This window comes from Schistocerca serialis, chromosome 8 (assembly GCF_023864345.2).
Source record: "Schistocerca serialis cubense isolate TAMUIC-IGC-003099 chromosome 8, iqSchSeri2.2, whole genome shotgun sequence".
In the NCBI taxonomy this organism is placed as follows: domain Eukaryota; kingdom Metazoa; phylum Arthropoda; class Insecta; order Orthoptera; family Acrididae; genus Schistocerca; species Schistocerca serialis.
In genome coordinates, this window is record NC_064645.1 from 199,959,487 (window position 1) to 199,970,154 (window position 10,668).

The 10,668-nt window shown below is 40.3% G+C and overlaps 1 long non-coding RNA gene across 2 annotated transcripts; it reads right to left on the reverse strand.

The window, feature by feature from the left end:
- Positions 1 to 2,007: 2,007 nt before the first annotated feature.
- On the reverse strand, positions 2,008 to 10,257 carry LOC126416755 (uncharacterized). Of its 2 annotated transcripts, none has more exons than XR_007575521.1 (3): positions 10,226 to 10,257; positions 2,346 to 2,456; positions 2,008 to 2,167 (listed from the first exon to the last, which is right to left on the reverse strand). It is a non-coding gene; the product is annotated as an uncharacterized LOC126416755 (long non-coding RNA). The 2 variants fall into 2 exon arrangements; XR_007575520.1 differs by lacking the exon at positions 10,226 to 10,257 and adding an exon at positions 2,615 to 2,669.
- Between the last annotated feature and the right edge of the window lie 411 nt (positions 10,258 to 10,668).

A 10,668-nucleotide genomic window follows, 5' to 3' on the forward strand; every position in this document is an offset into this window, starting at 1 on the left:
AATGTCAAGACAAGGAGGTCCCTAATTGTGATGGTACTGATATATTGGGACAGATGGCAGCCCTAGGTCAGACAGCTCTAAATGTTGTTTTCTTATTAGAGTTAGCGAGTGCATTTTCTGTATAGTTGGCAGCATTAGCTTTGCCGTGCGCGTCACAGAGTTATTTTTGACACAACACATTCTTCAATCTGCGTTCTTAACTCGTAATAATGCTTTTTGCGCTCTAAAGTAGTAAATAGTAGTGGTGGGCAGGAAATCGCGTATCTGTTAGAAATCACAGTGACTGAGAAGTCGCAGATATCACAATAACAACTTTACCGAATGTAACTGCGATTTCAGTCACAGATAGCAGTCGCAAGTAGTATTTCACATTCAAAGACGTGAGCCATCTATTGGTCGAATTTAGCACTGCTTTCTGCGATTTCAGTGACAAGTCACAACTAAGAGTCGCAAGTAGCAACTAAAATGCGTGGTTAACAGTGGCATCTGTTGGCCAAAGTTTGTACTACACTCGTCTTTGCGATTCGCAGTCGAGTCCAACTGCGATTTCCATGACAAGTCGCGACTAAGAGTCGCAAGTAGCAACTAAAAAGCGCAGTTAACAGTCCCATCTGTTGGCCAAAGTTCGTACTACGTCCATCTCTGCAGTACGCTATCGAGTCCAACTGCGAGTTCTGTGACAAGTCGCATCTAAGAGTCGCAAGTAGCAACTAAAAAGCGCAGTTAACAGTGCCATCTGTTGGCTAAAGTTTGTACTACGTCTATCTCTGCGATACGATATCGAGTCTAACTGCGATTTCCGTGACAAGTCGCAACTAAGAGTCGCAAGTAGCAACTAAAAAGCGCAGTTAGCAGTGACCTCAGTTGAGCAAAGTTCATACTACGCTATTCGCTACCGAGAAACTGCCATTTCTGTGACAAATCGCAACCAAGAGTCGCAAGTAGCAACTAAAAAGCGCAGTTAACATTCTTTTCCTAGTGCCATCTGTTGACCAACGTACGTACTTCGTTATGAGAGCCTTGTGCCTCACGAGATCGGTGTGCTGTGTGTGCATATGAAGGACTTATTTCATTAGTGGTACAAGTCCATTTTTGTTCATTTTGAGATACAGAGTCGTAAAGTTAAATGAGCGCTGAAAAATCTGCAGTTGAGATACCAGAAATATTCAAGCATATGGCTTTTTGCTAGAGATGAACCTTTGTTTATGTTTGTTTGGATCATTAATTTCAGAAGCATTATAGACAGAAAAGTGGAGGTAATGGACTTGTACCACTATTGAAATAAGCCCGTCACATTATATGACGACATGCACATTCAGCATCAGTTATGGTTGGTCAAACACAGCTGTGACTTTGAAAGTATTATATTAATAAGAAGCAACATTGCCTTTTTCTCCCAAAAGTATCAAGTAATGTAACAAATGTGTTTGATTCTGCTTCCAATATGACAGTTTTGCTTAATACTCCACATGCCTACAGGACTTTGCAATGTTAACACAGAGGAACTCAGACATCTGTATAAGTGTAGTGAAATGAAAACAGTATTATTGGGTCATATGAATGCCTCACTTTTGTTCCGACACAGTTCAAGACTCGGGATAAAAGTTTTACACCTGGTGTTCTACATGGCAACTTCACACACAAGAACTTTTTGCCGACACTACTACCACCTACATAAGTAAGCTTTTCCTGTGTTACTTTCAAGTAATTCACTTAACCTATTCCTGATTTAAATGGAAGATCTGTACTTCCCACTTTCATATCAACAGCCTCAAAATGCATATTGTAGACTTTGGGATATGTTACAGGTCAGTGTCACACCAAGATTGTGGAGACGGGGAGGGGGGGGGGGGGCGGCATGTCACTCTCCAACTAGTGTTTACCAGTAAATAAGTGGCGGAAAATTACGGGTATAGGACGGCTTAAACATGTGGAAAATGAGATTTTCATTATTCACTCACTGTATTTAACTTTTATTATTCCTTTAAAATCGCACAACTTCAATAAAACACAGTTTAATCACTCATCTGCACACTTATTTCACAATTATGTCACTTTTAAACTGCAAAATCATCTAAGAGCTGTCTTGAATCTTCACGAGTCTCTCTCAACAGCCTTGATGTGGATAGATACGTACAGCAACCAGTAATCAGAGTCAGAACTGTGTCTGCAAAATCACAAGGATTATTAAACAATTTTTGCTGTCACTAATTACAAGTAATACAATTGACAGAGTAGATTGCTAAAATTTGCTCTAATGAAAGCCACTCAATGGGGTATATTTCACATTTGCAAGAACGATCTCACTGAAGTAATTAAGTCCATCAAAACACTTAGAAACTAACCTCTCGTCTGACGAAAACGGTCTAAAGACGCAGTGGCAATTTCTCCAGATCTGTTGACAATGATATTTTGAGTTATCACTTTACTGAGTGACTAAAATGTAGTTCGCGTACCTCTGAACATAACAATATGGTAGAATTCATTTTATAAACACGAACTATTACGCTACTGTATGGCTACTTACATATTAATTACACTATTAATATTTTCACAGTTGTTTCTTCAATACAAAATTAAAGCCAACGGAAGGACAAACGTAAAACATACTTACCAATGACAGGTTTGTTGAGATGCAATTTTCTGTGTGGACAGATGTAACTTTTTCATACAGTGGTAAGTTGCAGAAATCGCAGGAGTCACAGAAATCGCAGAAGTAGCAGAAGTCGCAGAAATCGCAGAAGTAGCAAAAATCACAGAAGTAGCAGAAGTCGCGGAAGTAGCAGAAATAGCAGTGGCGGAGGGATACACGACCTAGGTTCCTTAACTATGACTCTTAACTGCGACAAATCACAGTTAAGAATAACAGATACTGAAAAGTAGCATTCACAGAAATCACTGATATCGGAAAATCGCAATTTAGCCCATCACTAGTAAATAGTATTTTTTATTTTGTTCCTGTGAGTGCAAATGTCTGCGAAAAGAGTACCGTATAATGAGGAATATAGTATGGATTCACATTTGTTGAAAAAGACAGTATCCAACTGCCTCACTGTCTTCTGTGCATCGCAAACGTAATCTAACAACAGATCACCTGGCATTGAAATATAAACGAGAAGAGCTTTTTTGTTGGAGAAAGAAATACCTTAAATAGCATGAAACTGGACTCGACTGAAGTCTTTCAGCAGGAAAACGAGGAAGCTATTGAAGCATTGTATGAACTTTCTTTCTTGATACCATAAAACAAAAAAATTTCATACTATTGATGAGACATTAATAAAACATTCCATTCTCAAAGCAAACAGAATTGAGTTTGGAAAACATATTCAGCAAAAAATGAACATATTGGCAGCTCTTTCAAACAACAGTGTACAAAATAGGATCAAAGAAATGGTCCTGAATGTGAAAGGACAGCTAGTTAAAAAACGAAAAGGTCTCCATTTTCTGCCTTGTAGTGGTACTATTCTACTGACACAGCTCAACAATGTCACTCAATAGTATACTCCTGATTTTTGGACGAGAAGAAAATAAGGGGAGAACTTTTGGTGGATTTTCTGCCGTTATTGAATTTTTGGTTGAAAATGGTTTGTCTTCGGACAGACCTTATAATCAATCATCTTATTGGCTCTCACTGTACGATCACGCAGGAGAATCACACAAACATATTGTCATTTGACCATTGCTTAGACTTATGTATCGCACAGACTTCCGAATGGAGAGCACAGTAAGTAGTAACCATTGCTGGTGTGGAGAAACTCCAAAAGAATTGAAAGCAAATAAATCGGCAGGTCCTGACGGAATCCCAGTTCAATTTTACTAAGAGTAGTCTACAGCATTGGCCCCCTACCTAGCTTGCATTCGTTACGAATCTCTTGCCCAGTGCCAATGCTCAAGTAATTGGAAAAAGTTCAGGTAGCACCTGTATACAAGAATAGAAAAAGAACGGACCCGCAAAATCTTTTAACGTTGGTTTACTGCAGAATCCTTGAACTTAGAATGTTAGGAAAATGTCCACATCACATAAATAATTCCAGTAATTTCATCAGCAGACTTAAGTTGCTGCAGCTGCAAAGTAATGACTTGTTGGTCAATTTTGATGTGGTTTCACTTTTTACAAATGTACCTCTTGTGGACTCACTACATCTCAGTGGCAATAGATTCGAAGCTGACATCAAAGAGCTGTTTGAGCACACCCTTTTTTTTATTTAACAACTAGTTTTATGACCAATCAGACGGTGTCTCCATGGGGAGTCCTTTGTCTCCCCAGGTGGTCAATCTTTTTATGGAAGATTTTGAGCAGCGAGCACTCGCCTCAGCCACTTTAAACCAACAGTATTTTGGCGGTATGTTGACGATACTTTTATAGTTTGGCCTCATGGCTTGGATCGTCAGCGAGAGTTCCTACAACATCTGAACTCCATGCACGAAAACATAAAATTTATCATGGAGATCAGAAGGAGGGTTGCTTGCCGTTTTTAGACGTCTTGATGCGACGCAAGTGCGATAGCACACTTGATCATTCAGTATATAGAAAGCCCACTCATACACATCTTTACTTGTAAGCCACTAGTTGCCACCATCCATCACAAACGATAGGTATTTTGAAGGCCTTGATTCACCGAGCCCACGTCATCTCTGACGCCAATAGTTTTCAAATGGAACTGGAGCACATGCAGACTGTATTTCTGAAGAATGGGTATTTGTAATAGGTATTCGTCCCAGCAAGTGGAGAGAGTGTTGCAGACCTATAACCGACAGAGCAAAGAAGAGGGAAAGGCCTTTAAAACGACTACCTATTTACCATAATTGGTAATATTTCAGCGCAAATAATCAGAATATTAAAAAAAAAAAATAAAGTAAAAGCAGTCTTTCGAACTCATGCAAAAATTTCGTCGCTGTTGGGTTCTGTCAAAGATGACCTAGAGCTGCGCAAGGCATGTTTCCACAGGATTATGTGGGAATGCAACAATCTTACATAGGTCAAACGACGTGCACTGTGCAGGATCGCATTGTAGAACATAAGCGGCATACCCGCCTCCTTCAACCTTATAAGTCTGCCATCGCCGAAGATTGTACTTCTACTGGTCATGTTATGAATTACAGTTAGACAAAAATTGTGGCCCACTCGTCTAACTTTTGGAGTTCTATTATTAATGAATCTGTGGAAATACGACTGTATGTAAGCGAGTCTCTTATTAAACGATACAGCGGTTTTCAATTAAACTCGGCATGGAATCCCGCCATTGAAAAACAAACTTAGTTTCCTCCGTAGCTGGCGTAATTCTGTGATGGAACCACGTGAAGACAGTCGAATTGATATCAATGTGGCGATTTTTCACCTCGGAGGGCGCGCGGCGCAGCAGAATCGAATGCACTCAAGTAGCGCAAACGCCAAGCAAATCCACCACGCATGTGCCGGCGGGGTTTTAAATACTAGAGCTCAGTGCGTTTTCGACAATATCACCTGAAGATGGCCAGAAGACTCTGCACCTAAATATTGTGGCAGGAATTTACAGACATCTGGCAGTTCTCCCGAAATTTTGTGGAACAATATGTACGCCAGGAAAGTTTTAAATCTCATATCATCGATTGTGGTGTGTGCTGTGTACGTCTAGCAGGTGAGAGACGAGTGGAAGACAAGTTTGCTGTTTTTCTAGACATTAGAAACACCTTGGTTGACTTTGTAAATTATAAGGATGATTTGAAATCTGTTATATCACTGACTTCAATATTCGCTAGTGGATTTGTCAGTTTCCTCTATTTTTTTTCGAGTTTTCATGTAAAAGTCTTTCAAGATGAAATAAGTTTCTTGTTGTCCTTAGCTTACAGCGCCTTCCACCTCGCTAAAGTTTCGTGTCTCTGGAGAAATAATTTCCAGTCTATACCTTCAGAATTATACTGTGCAAGCGATACTGCTATGCAAGCAATATTGCTTTGTGCTTGATATCGAGAAGTATAGATTAAATGGTATTATATTCTGGTAATTCATGTGAAAATACATGTGTTCTTGTAATCCCAGAGTCTGGAGATGGGTGTAGAAAGTAAGCAAGCAAACAGGTCGGAGTCAGAAACAATAACGACTTTGTGGTGAGGGGAACTGACCCAGCGTTTGTACAACAGTTCGGAGACTGACCTCGGTCCGCTGAGGGTGCTCTGGTCATTTGTCAGGTCAGTGTGTGTGCAGGGGCAGATGACTTGTAACCGTCAGCTGTGGAGGATGACCGCCTGACCTCACGGGAAATATCTTCTGCTGCGAAGAGTATATAAGGTGCATGTGTATGCTATATGTGTTCGTGGTATATGTGTGAGTGTCTGGTGGTCGAAAGCTATATGCAGGATGCAGAAGTGGTGATTTTGTATGGTGCAGGATATGAATTGTGTTTTTTACTACATCGAGATGGTATGTGGTGATATAGCCTGTCTGGAGATCAGCTATACACTGAATTATTCAAGCTTTTCTCGACAGTAGCAGAGCAATGTAATTGAGGAAGGGTATTTACATATTTCATGTTCTGTAGACCACTTTTTCAAGGTTTAAGTGTCAGTGCTATATGCCAATCTGTGCAAAGTAGTTTTGCTGCTGAAAGTGTCATCCGCAGAAAATGGCACAGAGTGCTTCCACACCAGCAGCATTAGTTTGGCGAGTTTCACACCGAAAATTTCAAATTTTGCTCAACAGTAGCAGAGCAGCATAATCGAGGAAGTGTCTTTCCATATTTGATGATCTGTAGACCACTTTTACAGGGTTTAGTTGTCAGTGCAATATGGCGATCTGTACAAAATGGTTTTACCGCTGAAAGTCTTATCTGCAGAAAAAAGTGGAGGACAGTGCTCCCACATCGGCAGCAGCAGCAGTCTGACGGGTAAATTCCATAAGAGCCAATCAGAATACTCCATTCATTCACAAGGCATGCTTTGTGTGGGGCATAGGAGCCTCTACAGACTGGTTTGAACAAGTTGGGAGCAAAGTATCTGCAGATAGTTCTGAGAGTAACGAGATGTCTCCTTTGTTCAAGTGTTCAAAGGCAAGTTAAAGCTATACTGTACATCTTTAGCGGAACGCTGTCCTTCATCCGCAATTGTGGTTTTAGGACATCTCCAGACAAGCAGCTGTAGGACACTGAAGATTCCTGGTATTTTCTGTACGACAGTGCTTTGAATTCTCTTTGTGTTATTTTCGCACTATGCTTAGACAATGCTCTCTTTCCAAACAACAAGAATGCTTTTATGATTAACAGTGTTTTCGCAAGCATGCACAGACGTGATGAAGGCTTGTAGTGGTGAGAACATGAGCGAACATTTACTGTTTCTGAGACGTATGTTGAAAGCAAGACGTTAGGGTTTCTGGGAAGGGTAACATGTGATGGACGGGATGCCTTGTTAGGACCATCAGAAAGAATGCATTCAGTGTTATTCCGAGATATTTTCGTAAACAGGTCCCGTTTGGACAAGAATTTCCATGCAGACAAGCTGAGACATCACAGAAGCTACTACAACAAAAAAAGCGACTGTTAACTATTTCTGCAGCACTTTAAGATTTCTGAGAAGCGGCTGATATGCAATGGACGGGCTGTCCTGTTAGGATTGCAATGAAGAAGCATCCTGTGTTGTTCTAGGATACTTTCGTAAACAGTTTCTGAAAGCATTGCAAAAGATTTCTATAGCCCGTCCAGAGGGAGACTTGGCTGTTATTTACATAGACATGAGACATTAATATAACACTGGCAGCCTTTTAGCTGTGCCTGTGCGGGTGAGTGACTAGGCTAACATCTCGCTCAGCAATTAGGCCGGCACAGGTACAAAGTGATGCGTCAGCCATTTAGGTAAACACGTGCGCGGCCCGAGGCGTCTCTAGTGATGAGCAGGAATTTGCGTATCTGTTAGAAATCACAGTGACTGAGAAGTCGCAGATATCACAATAACAACTTTACAGAATCTAACTGCGATTTCAGTCACAGATAGCAGTCGCAAGTAGTATTTCACATTCAAAGACGTGAGCCATCTATTGGTCGAATTTAGGACTGCTTTCTGCGATTTCAGTGACAAGTCACAACTAAGAGTCGCAAGTAGCAACTAAAATGCGTGGTTAACAGTGGCATCTGTTGGCCAAAGTTTGTACTACACTCGTCTCTGCGATTCGCAGTCGAGTCCAACTGCGATTTCCATGACAAGTCGTGACTAAGAGTCGCAAGTAGCAACTAAAAAGCGCAGTTAACAGTCCCATCTGTTGGCCAAAGTTCGTACTACGTCCATCTCTGCAGTACGCTATCGAGTCCAACTGCGAGTTCTGTGACAAGTCGCATCTAAGAGTCGCAAGTAGCAACTAAAAAGCGCAGTTAACAGTGCCATCTGTTGGCTAAAGTTTGTACTACGTCTATCTCTGCGATACGATATCGAGTCTAACTGCGATTTCCGTGACAAGTCGCAACTAAGAGTCGCAAGTAGCAACTAAAAAGCGCAGTTAGCAGTGACCTCAGTTGAGCAAAGTTCATACTACGCTATTCGCTACCGAGAAACTGCCATTTCTGTGACAAATCGCAACCAAGAGTCGCAAGTAGCAACTAAAAAGAGCAGTTAACATTCTTTTCCTAGTGCCATCTGTTGACCGACGTACGTACTTCGTTATGAGAGCCTTGTGCCTCACGAGATCGGTGTGCTGTGTGTGCATATGAAGGACTTATTTCATTAGTGGTACAAGTCCATTTTTGTTCATTTTGAGATACAGAGTCGTAAAGTTAAATGAGCGCTGAAAAATCTGCAGTTGAGATACCAGAAATATTCAAGCATATGGCTTCTTGCTAGAGATGAACCTTTATTTATATTTGTTTGGATCATTAATTTCAGAAGCATTATAGACAGAAAAGTGGAGGTAATGGACTTGTACCACTATTGAAATAAGCCCTTCACATTATGTGACGACATGCACATTCAGCATCAGTTATGGTTGGTCAAACACAGCTGTGACTCTGAAAGTATTATATTAATAAGAAGCAACATTGCCTTTTTCTCCCGAAAGTATCAAGTAATGTAACAAATGTGTTTGATTCTGCTTCCAATATGACAGTTTTGCTTAATACTCCACATGCCTACAGGACTTTGCAATGTTAACACAGAGGAACTCAGACGTCTGTATAAGTGTAGTGAAATGAAAACAGTATTATTGGGTCATATGAATGCCTCACTTTTGTTCCGACACAGTTCAAGACTCGGGATAAAAGTTTTACACCTGGTGTTCTACATGGCAACTTCACACACAAGAACTTTTTGCCGACACTACTACCACCTACATAAGTAAGCTTTTCCTGTGTTACTTTCAAGTAATTCACTTAACCTATTCCTGATTTAAATGGAAGATCTGTACTTCCCACTTTCATATCAACAGCCTCAAAATGCATATTGTAGACTTTGGGATATGTTACAGGTCAGTGTCACACCAAGATTGTGGAGACGGGGAGGGGGGGGGGGCGGCATGTCACTCTCCAACTAGTGTTTACCAGTAAATAAGTGGCGGAAAATTACGGGTATAGGACGGCTTAAACATGTGGAAAATGAGATTTTCATTATTCACTCACTGTATTTAACTTTTATTATTCCTTTAAAATCGCACAACTTCAATAAAACACAGTTTAATCACTCATCTGCACACTTATTTCACAATTATGTCACTTTTAAACTGCAAAATCATCTAAGAGCTGTCTTGAATCTTCACGAGTCTCTCTCAACAGCCTTGATGTGGATAGATACGTACAGCAACCAGTAATCAGAGTCAGAACTGTGTCTGCAAAATCACAAGGATTATTAAACAATTTTTGCTGTCACTAATTACAAGTAATACAATTGACAGAGTAGATTGCTAAAATTTGCTCTAATGAAAGCCACTCAATGGGGTATATTTCACATTTGCAAGAACGATCTCACTGAAGTAATTAAGTCCATCAAAACACTTAGAAACTAACCTCTCGTCTGACGAAAACGGTCTAAAGACGCAGTGGCAATTTCTCCAGATCTGTTGACAATGATATTTTGAGTTATCACTTTACTGAGTGACTAAAATGTAGTTCGCGTACCTCTGAACATAACAATATGGTAGAATTCATTTTATAAACACGAACTATTACGCTACTGTATGGCTACTTACATATTAATTACACTATTAATATTTTCACAGTTGTTTCTTCAATACAAAATTAAAGCCAACGGAAGGACAAACGTAAAACATACTTACCAATGACAGGTTTGTTGAGATGCAATTTTCTGTGTGGACAGAAGTAACTTTTTCATAAGTTGCAGGAATCGCAGGAGTCACAGAAATCGGATAAGTAGCAGAAGTCGCAGAAATCGCAGAAGTCGCAGAAATCGCAGAAGTAGCAAAAATCACAGAAGTCGCAGAAATCGCGGAAGTAGCAGAAATCGCAGAAATAGCAGTGGCGGAGGGATACACGACCTAGGTTTCTTAACTACGACTCTTAACTGCGACAAATCACAGTTAAGAATAACAGATACTGAAAAGTAGTATTCACAGAAATCACTGATATCGGAAAATCGCAGTTTAGCCCATCACTACATCAGCGAACTGCATTATTTTGCGAACATGTCTCTAGGCTGTCCAATGCATTATTTCGACAGTTTATAATTAGCGAGTGTGTTTGCAGAGCGTTTTACATGCAT